Source organism: Euleptes europaea, chromosome 5 (genome assembly GCF_029931775.1).
Source record: "Euleptes europaea isolate rEulEur1 chromosome 5, rEulEur1.hap1, whole genome shotgun sequence".
In the NCBI taxonomy this organism is placed as follows: domain Eukaryota; kingdom Metazoa; phylum Chordata; class Lepidosauria; order Squamata; family Sphaerodactylidae; genus Euleptes; species Euleptes europaea.
This window is the reverse complement of record NC_079316.1, coordinates 15437904-15447776: the sequence shown is the minus strand read 5'-3', so window position 1 is coordinate 15447776 and position 9873 is coordinate 15437904. Positions and strand designations below refer to the sequence as shown.

The 9873-nt window shown below is 45.7% G+C and overlaps 2 non-coding genes across 2 annotated transcripts; both read left to right on the top strand.

Annotated features, from left to right (window-relative positions):
• Nucleotides 1–5995: 5995 nt before the first annotated feature.
• Nucleotides 5996–6072, top strand: TRNAS-GCU (transfer RNA serine (anticodon GCU)). The gene has a single exon. It is a non-coding gene; the product is annotated as a tRNA-Ser (tRNA).
• Nucleotides 6073–8534: 2462 nt separating this feature from the next.
• On the top strand, nucleotides 8535–8606 carry TRNAD-GUC (transfer RNA aspartic acid (anticodon GUC)). The gene has a single exon. It is a non-coding gene; the product is annotated as a tRNA-Asp (tRNA).
• The last annotated feature ends 1267 nt before the right edge of the window (nucleotides 8607–9873 follow it).

The window sequence follows — 9873 nt, the reverse complement described above, 5'->3', positions numbered from 1 at the left end:
ACTACACCCACTTTGTTCCCCTTGAGTTGGCGCTGTGTGGAACAGGAATAGATGGACCGTTTCCTGGCACCTCTTATGGTCTAAGTCTAAGTTTATGGATAAACTAGTGACTTTATTGTAAGCCAGTGTGGTGTAGTGGTTAAGAGCAGTGGATTCTAATCTGGAGAAATGGGTTTGAGTCCCACTCCTCCACATGAGTGATGGACTCTAATTTGGAGAATCAGGTTTGATTCCCCGCTCCTCCAGATGAAGCCTGCTGGGTGACCTTGGGCTAATCACAATTCTCTCTGAACTCTCTCAGCCCCACCTACTTCACAAAGTGTCTGTTGGGAGAGGAAGGGAAGGCGATTGTAAGCCAGTTTGAGACTCCTTAAAGGAGGAGAAAATATGGGTGTAAAAACCAACCTTCTTCTTCTTCTTCTTCTTCTGTATCAGAGTTTCACTGATTTTTTTTTATTTTGTTAGAGCATCTGTGAGCCATGCAAAAGGTCCCAGGTATCTCCTGTTAAAACAGTCAGGTAGTAGATGGTGTGAAAGATCTTGAGCTGAGGCCCTGCCAGTCTGAGTAGACAATACTGACCTTCAGGGATCAAGGATCTGCTTCAGTGTGAAGTTGCTTCGTGTGGGCATGTTCAAGTTAATTATTTTATCTTAAGTTTATTTTTATTGTATTGTATTTTCACTGGGGTTTTTTTAATAAGCCCATTGGAGAACAATGTTGTAGCATAGTATAGAAATACTTTCCCTAAATACATAAATAAATGCACAACATATTAAAAAAACTGCCTTGCAGGGTAAGACCAAAGGTTCGTCTAGTTGAACATTTTTAGTTTCCAGCGGTGCCTGTCTTGAAGATCCTTCTGAGGAATGTAGAGCCATGGGAAGCGGTGTAATTTCTCTCCCTAACCAATTCGATGATTAATTTTTTTTAATTAAAAAAAAGTAATTAAGGCTGACATTTAAAAAGAGATAAAAATAGGCGATTTGGAGAGAGCGCGATTCACGGAGGCGCGAGCAAAACTTGGCAAGCAGCTCCCAAAAAAGAGACGGCCGCATCACTGCGCAAAGCCGAGTGTCTTCAAAAGACACCTGGGCAGCTCCGCGAGTTCTGAAACAATCTCTCCGTTTGTGGCACGGAAAGGAGATAAAGCCAGGAGAAAGCCAGGAAAGGCAAACGCAAGGAAACGGAGGCGTTCTCTTCAACAAAGAGCCTCTTGTGAATGCCAAGAACCTGATCCACCTGCAGGGATTGATGCTGAGTCATGGAAACATTTGGCGGGGGCGGGGGGTGGGGGGAGGAGGATAAAGTGAAAAGCCACAAATAGCAAATTGTTCCTGCGGCTTTGGAAGGTGCAACCTGTCAATTACGGCCCCTGCCCCTGTTTTTGTGTCTGTCTTAAGAGAGGTACAGGTTGAGTATCCCTTATCCAGACTGCTTGGGACCAGAAGTGGTCCGTATTTTGGATCTTTCCATATAGTGGAATATTTTGGAATTTTTGTATATAAAATGCTACTGGATTCAGATCTAGCTAATCCATCATTGTGATTGATGCACACCCATGTCGAAGTTCTGAGCTGCCTTACCAGTTATATGAATTGTGCATTCAACATTACAAATGTCCCCTACGGTCACTTCCAAATACCAAGAACCGTTTTGAGTAAGCACTAGGACTATACATAACGATAAATGTGAACCAAAAATAAACCCGCAAAAGGCCTTTTCAGCTCCTTTCAGGTTTAATTTAACCCAAATATTAAAACTGGGAATAAAGCCAAAGCCAGATAGCCGATCACCGAATCAGCCAAATAGGTATTTGGCTTTTTTCGGCTTTGGCTTTCCCCAGGCTTTTCCCTATGGGAATTTTTTATGAGCTCTAGGGGAAGCATTTTTCGAGGTAGAGTTCCCAAATTTTCAGGGTAGCTTCAAGGGACTCTCCTTGCATGAACCCCAAAGTTTGGTGAAGATTGGGTCAGGGGTCCAATTTTATGGGGTTCTGAAGGGGTCACCCCCCTCCTCTATAGAAAAGCATGCCTGGGTATTTTGCTTTTCCCGGGTTTACCCCCCCAAAAAAATTTTTGCACAACCCTAGTGAGCACATCATTTGACTGGTTTGCAATGATGACTATATGTTCTCATAAATTCAGTCAACAGCCTGCTGTTGCTGGGAATTGCACAGCAAAGCCACATGAGAATGTGGGCTGAAAGCATAGAACTCCGCGGGGAGTTTCTTTCACAATAGAGGGATGACTCATTTTGCCTTCTGAATGGGAACGCATTTCAACTTGGAGAGGCATAAGAGCACCGTTTCCCTTTGATGTCAAGCCAGAATCAAATCTGTGATTTTGTCTTGGCCGATATCAAAGCAAGGCCTCTTTCCTGACTGACCTTCCTATATGCAGAGGTTTATTTGGTGCTCTGTTCTCAACACACAACAGGTCCTGTGCCTTTGCTAACACGTCCAATGGCTTCTTTTGTGCCTGTCTTTGCAAGCATGTGCTATTTCAACATCTGCTTATCTCTTATATCCATCACTGCAACGGACTCTGAAAAAACAAGGTTGGGCCAGTGATGAGAAACAGGCAGGTTTTGATTGGATTCAGATATAGCATTCCTGAGAACTTGGCCGCACCTCAGAAAGAATGTTATTTACTTCTTTCTTGCCCTCCAAAGATGTGTCAGAGACCTACCCATTTCCCTCCTGGGCTAGCCATAGTTCACAGGGAAGAACAGTGCAATTAATTCTGGCTTGTGTACACATTTTGTGGGGAGGGGGAGATGCCCAGGTATGATCCTGTACAGCTGAAGTTCAGGCTTCTCTTGACTTACCAGTATCTACTGCAAAACGGACATCTGAATAGAGCTATAGTTGCTACCCAGTTCTGCCTAACAGAATCTGGGTTAGAAGTAGCATTGTTGGTACCCTCTGGCAACGGGGGGGAAGGGACTGACTATCAGCAAACTGAGTCCTAGGCCTCTGTTGCTGGTGACGCATTGATGTCACTTCCAGCGCGCACCAGAAGTGACATCATCACATCAGCAGCAATGTGGGGACGTTGTGGGGTTTGGGCAAAAAACTCTATGGTAGAAGCCGTTTTTACCACAGAGTTTTTGCCCAAATACCAATTTCCATGCATCACCAGAAGTGATGTCAATGTAGGGTTGCCAGGTCCCTCTTCTCCACTGGAGGGAGGTTTTTGCGGCAGAGTCTGAGGAGGGCGGAGTTTGGGGAGGGGAGGGACTTTATTGTCATAGGGTCTAATTGCCAATGCAGCAATTTTCTCCAGGTGAACTTATCTCTATCAGCTGGAGATCAGATGTAATTGCAGGAGATCTCCAGCTACTAACCGCTCCAAACCACCGCTCTTAACCACTACAGCACGCTGGCTCTCATGTTTAAAGTTTATTGAAAGGAGATACATTATTCCATCCTTTTATTCACCATTTGCTCAGTAGCTGTAAACAGGCCCTTACTTAATCAATATTCTGTTTGCTTTGGAAATCACTATCTTTTATGCTCTAGGTAAAAATTCGATTTTGTAGCTGATCCCTGTATTTTCTTTCATTTGTCTGCAACTCGTTGCTTTTTAAAAATTATCCATGGCATCAAAGACATTAGGAGAGGTGAAGGATGGCATTTGTGGATACAGAAGTGTCATGATAGCTTGGCTCCCCAAAATGTATTCTGTTCTCAAAATAGAATTGATGTCAAGACAAGGAGAGGGCCTGAGGAAGCGTATTGAAAAAGATACCTCATAAAATGAACATCACTTCACAGCAAACCTGCTTTGGATTGATTCCTTACAGTGCCATCCTAAACCACACCCTTCTAAACCTGCACTGTTAAATTTACAGTGCAATCCTAAGGAGAGTATTCCAGTCTAAGACCATTCATTTTAATGGACTTTTACTGGAGTAACTCTGCATAAGATGGCACTGGCAACCCTACCTCCAGATGACAGAGATCAGCTCCCCTGGAGAAAATGGCCACTTTGGAAATTAGACTCTATGTCATTGAAGTCCCTCCCCTCACCAAACCACGCCTTCCTCAGGCTCCACCCCCAAAATCTCCAGGTATTTCCCAACCCAGAGCTGGCAACCCTTCTTCCACCAGAGGAATGCTCCACCATTAGTGGAACAGATGAAAGGATCCATCCTACAGAATCAGAGATTTAATTTGCACAAAGGGAAAGTTAAAACAAGGATTTTTGAGTTAGCATCCTTCAAATTCAGAGTAATGGTTAGCGTGTCTGACTTCCCGCGCTGCCAAAGAACTCACTGCATCCTCTTGCTCCATCCACTGTCTCTCAGTCTAACCTAACGCAAAGGCTTAACTCAGGGGTATTTAGCTCACGATCCCTGCTGGACTGCTTCAAGACTTCCTTTGCATTATTCACGATTTTACCAACCTTTAGAAGTCACTTCGCTCCCGCCTCGTTCTTTCCCTGCAGTTCTAGGATGCTGTTTTATAATAAATTTCAATTCTGCTTCGAGGCAAGAGTGAGGCAAATCCCCGCCATTTTCCATGCATAGTCCCAACTTTGGGGTGTCTCTCCCCACGCCCATTCTGGTCTCTCCCTCCCACATGTCTGTCCCTACCATCCAACTCCTTTCCTTAAAACGAAGCAGAAAAGAGGAAGTGAAACCTTCATGAAATGTGTAGGAAGACACCAACCGAAGAGAGGCTGGAAGGCAGCTCCTGGCTGGGAGCTGTTAAAGAAAGGAGGGGAGGAATACCCAGCTTTGCAAAAGCACACACTCAGATAGGGAGCAGTCCTTTTAAGACCTGACCCGCCCCCTCCAAACTGCAACAAGGCTGCGTTTTCAGGGGGAGGGACTCAGAAGCTCCCTGATTCACTGGGGATGCATAATTAATCACAAGGTACTTTTGGAATTTCTGGGGGGGGGGGGAAAGTCCTCATGCATATGATGTTTGAGAATTCGGATCAGAAAACTGCAGCAAACCAAACACAAATTTCCCCTGCATAAATGACCACAGAGTTGTTGTGAGGATAAAAGGAAGGGGAGAAAGAAACAACGTGCACCACCTTGAACTCCTTAAGAGAAGCTTGGCATGTACGAATCTACAAAATAAACGAACAGTAAAAAAAAAAAAGATAATAATTCCAAGAGGGTATTCTTTTCTGATTGAATTGATTTATTGCCCTCAGCACATTGGAGTGTTCCCATCGTTTCAGTTATTGCCACTTCAGTTGCTTACCTTGCTATCTACTCTTGTTTCTCTTCACATCTTTACAGTCTAAGTGGCCCCTCTCTGTGTACCAAGAGGATTATGTGATTTGCAGACAGAAGAAGATAAAAAGCACAAGAAGACAGAACTCTAGTTAGTGGCACATTCATTATAAAACGGGAGGCCAGGTTTCCCTCTGGACATGAAGAGATTTTATTCCATATTCACTTACAACTGCTCCTCTCCCAGAAATGAAGATGCTTGATTCAGTCAACAGTTCTCTTATGTGTCGAAAGAATTCGCTTTCTAATGAAAAGGTAGATGTTCAAGAAATTGTTATGTGGAAATTGAAGAATACCTGACATTATGAAAGCTAAAGCATATAAGAAGCTGGGAGGTCTGTGATCTGATCTCCTGCACATTTTCCCTTCATAAATTGTAGCTGGAATACCTGTTCTCACCTTGCTTCCTGCTCAATATTCAGAAGATGTGTTCCTACATAGTCCCATAATTTTCATTCAGGGAAGTTCAGTAGAGTTGGAAGGGACCACCAGGGTCATCTAGTCCAACCCCCTGCACAATGCAGGAAATTCATAACTACATCCCCCCATACCTCCAGTGACCCCTGCTCCATGCCCAGAAAATAGGAGGAAAACCCCTCCAGGATCCTTGACCAGTCTGGCCTTGGGGAAAATTGCTTCCTGGCCCCAAAGTGGCGATCGGCATTACCCTGGGCATGTAAGAAAGAGCCATGAGAGCAGAGCACTGGCTCATCCCTTCCTGCCCTCCCTCTCATGATCTGCCTGAGGGATGGGCCATGGCTTAGTGGTAGAGCATCTGCTTGCTATGCAGAAGGTCCCAGGTTCAATTCCCGGCATCTCCAGTTAAAGGGACTAGGCAAGTAGGTGATGGGAAAGACCCCTGCCTGAGACCGTGGAGAGCCACTGCCGGTCTGAGTAGACAATACTGACTTGGATGGACCAAGGGTCTGACTCAGTAGAAGGCAGCTTCATGTGTTCATGTGTTCATGCCTAAGTTCACAGAATCAGCATTGCTGAATCAGCATTTTGTGTTACGTCCCATCAGGGTGCCTGGCATCAGGCTACTATGGCATTGTTGCCTGCAGGGGCCTCTCACAAACTCTGTCCCTGCAACTCGGGTTGCCAGGTCTTCCCTCCCAATCTGTGGGGGGTTTTAGGGGGGTGGCTGCAGGCACGCATGGGTGCATGCACGTGATGACGGCACTTCAGGTTTTACTTCCGTAACTGCCGCATCGCCGTGTCTGATTTAAAACTCAAACCCCCCAATTTTGGGGTTTTGACTGTTAAATAGCCGCAGTGCTGTGGTGCTTCAGGAAGTAAAACCAGAAGTGCCATCATCACATGCGCGTGCCCACACATGCAGCCCGGGGTCTGGAGTGGCTGAGTGGAAAAGATGCTTTCCCAGTTGGCAGTGATGCAGCAGGGGAGTTGAGGTGCAGGTAGGGTTGCCAGGTGGGTGATATTGGCAGGCAATTGCCCGCCAATATCACCCACCTGGCAACCCTACCTGCACCTCAACTCCCCTGCTGCATCACTGCCAACTGGGAAAGCATCTTACCTGGCTCCCAGGTGCCAAGCTCCACATTTCTTTATGGCATTATACCCTGCTGAGGCCTCAAGTCCCTCTTTGCAACCAACGGGAGGTTTTGGGGGTGGAGCCTGAGGAGGGCGGGGTTTGGGGAGGGAAGGGCCTTCAATGCCATGGAGTCCAATTGCCAAAGCGGCCATTTTCTCCAGGTGAACTGATCTCTATTGGCTGGAGATTAGTTGTAATAGCAGGAGATCTCTTGCCACCACCTGGAGGTTAAGCGAAAAATACAAACAGCGCAAGTACTAACTTGCATTTGGCCACTGTGTTGTTTGTATTTTTTGCTGCACCGCCTGGAGGTTGGCAACCCTAGGCGGCAGCTGATGCCAAAGCAACATTTTACAATAATACTTTATTATTTCGGTCACAGACCAGCATAACAGTGATAAAAACAAACATGATAAATAAAACCAGAATACAATAGATAGTTAAATTATATTAGATAACATTAAATAATCATCCTAAAATCGGAGGTCTATCTAAAATTAAGATTAGTTTTCATCCTTCGTCTGTTGCTGTCACCATAGCGTGTCTTATCCTTGTCGCCATAAAAACAAATTTTTTTAACAAGTTTAGTGATTTTCATGTCTTTATCTGAGAGGAGATACCTAACAAAATTCCTCTGAGCAACCATGTAGCTTTCTTAATAGAGGGTGGATCAGTTCTCTTTGGATGTCACAATAAAACATGCAGTATAAGAGAACGTGACTGATTGTTTCGATCTCCTCTGAACTACATGGACATATTCTCTGTTCAGCTGGTATCTTGAAATATCTACCCCATAGTAAAGCTGAAGGGAGGGCATTAAAGCAGGCTTTAGAAAATGCCCAGTGATATTTGGGATAATCCAATAAACTTAAATAAATTGCTGGATAAAATCTCTGAGGATCCCGTAACATTCGATAAATTTTGGAAGTTCAGTTAATGTCATTTTGGAATTCTATACCCCAGATCCGTTCTTTTATAATATTTCTGGCCCTCCCTAGTTCTAAGGTTAAAAGATAATCTGGGGAAAGACCACATGAAAGTATTTTACTTATGGCCATTAATGCATGGTCTACTTCAGGAAGTGTTTGTCCCTCCTCTGTAGCGCCCCTTTGGATCACGCTTTCAAAAAACTGAACCCACGGACCAAGAAGACGCTGCCAGGGAGAGAGAGAGAGGGTGTGGGTTTCCGGTGGCAGGTGGAGGCGGGAGGTATGACTTCGTGTGCCTCCACTGCACTGTCCCAATGGAGGTGAGGGGAAGCCAGCAGCAGGGAGGCGGGTGGGGGTGGAGGCATGGCTCCGCACACCTCCACCATGCCGTCTCACCATTGGGACAGCCTCCACCATGCTGTCCTAATGGAGGTGAGGGGAAGCCGGCAGCGGGGAGGCAGGCAGGGGTGGCAGCATGGCTCCGCATGCCCCCATCACGCTGTCCCAACAGAGACGGCAGAGCGTCGGCGGCTCCTTCCTGGAAGAGGTGACGAGAAGCAGCACTGGTTGGAGGGGGAGAGTCAGGGAGTCAACCTGTAAGCTTACAAATCCAATTTGTAGTGAGGCTTGCTTAAAAGTCGGGATAACAGGGAAACTTGTGATCTCGGGGAAGCTCTGGGATGGGCCGGGCCAAACACGCAGGCTGTGCGTGTTTACAGGGTTAATTCGCACCATGCCTGGAAGTTTTCTGGACTAAACGGCCATGCATGAATGGCCTATGATTCCCTCCCTTAAGTTAGGGGCTGTGGCTCAGTGGTAGAGCATCTGCTTGTCATGCAGAAGGCCCCAGGTTCAATCCCTGGCATCCCCAGTCAAAGGGACTAGGCAAGTAGGTGATGTGAAAGACCTCTGCCTGAGACCCTGGAAAGCCGTTGCCAGTCAGAGTAGATAGTACTGACTTTGATGGACCAAGGGTCTAATTCAGTATAAGACAGCTTCATATATGTTATGAATATATATACATATACATACATATGTGTGTGTGTGTGTGTGTGTGTGTGTGTGTGTGTGTATATATATATATATATATATATATATATATATATATATATATATATATATTCACCATTTTGTTTGGTAATAAAGCAACGTTGTTCACAGCCAATCAAATCTCCAGTGGCCAATCAGAATCCCTGCTGGGCAAAAGCCCTACATGGCCCTGCCTACATTCTAAAAACACTTTGCAGGCACAAGGAGGGTGTTGGCAGGTGACATGGTGCCCATGGGCCCCACGTTAGAGACTCCTGCTCCAGAACCTCCGATAGGATTACAGAAGAATCTTGCCTGTGGACGTTGAATTCTACAACAGTACCTGTATTAAGGCTGCTTTGCTGAGGACACAAGGAAAACAGAGGTGTAAGCGACATCTGTGGATCCCACAGAGAAATCCAATTTGCAATTAAATCATAGGAAACAGAGGGACTGAATCTTAACACTGCATTCCCCATGGTTTGCTATTTGTGGAAACATTTGTTCGAGCGAAGGGCCATGAAAAACACCTTACGGTAAAACATTCTTTACAAAGACTGATTGTAGAAACGTTAAGGGCATATCTGTACCATATAAAGCTGGTTTAATAGTAATTCTTAGGGTTGCCAACCTCCAGGTAGTAGCTTGAGATCTCCTGCTGTTACAACTGATCTCCAGCTGATAGAGATCAGTTCGCCTGGAGAAGATGGCCGCTTTGGCAATTGGACTCTATGGCATTGAAGTCCCGCCCCTCCCCAAACCCTGCCCTCCTCAGGCTCCACTGCAAAAATCTCCAGATATTTCCCAACTCGGCTGGCAACCCTTGATGAAACAGAATAGAGATGCCTTGTTTGAGCCAAACTATGGATTTATCTCTTTCTTTCTTTTTTGCCGTCAAGTCACAGCTGACTTATGATGACCTTGTAGGGTTTTCCAGGCAAGAGACGTTTTGAGGTGGTTTGCCATTATCTGCCTCCACAGCACACCTCTGGTATTTCTTGGAGGTCTCCCGTGGCCAGGGTCAGGGCTGAGAGTGTGTGACTGACTCAAGGTCATCCAGCAAACTTCCATGGTGCGAGTGGGGATTTGAACCGGGGTTTCCCAGGTCC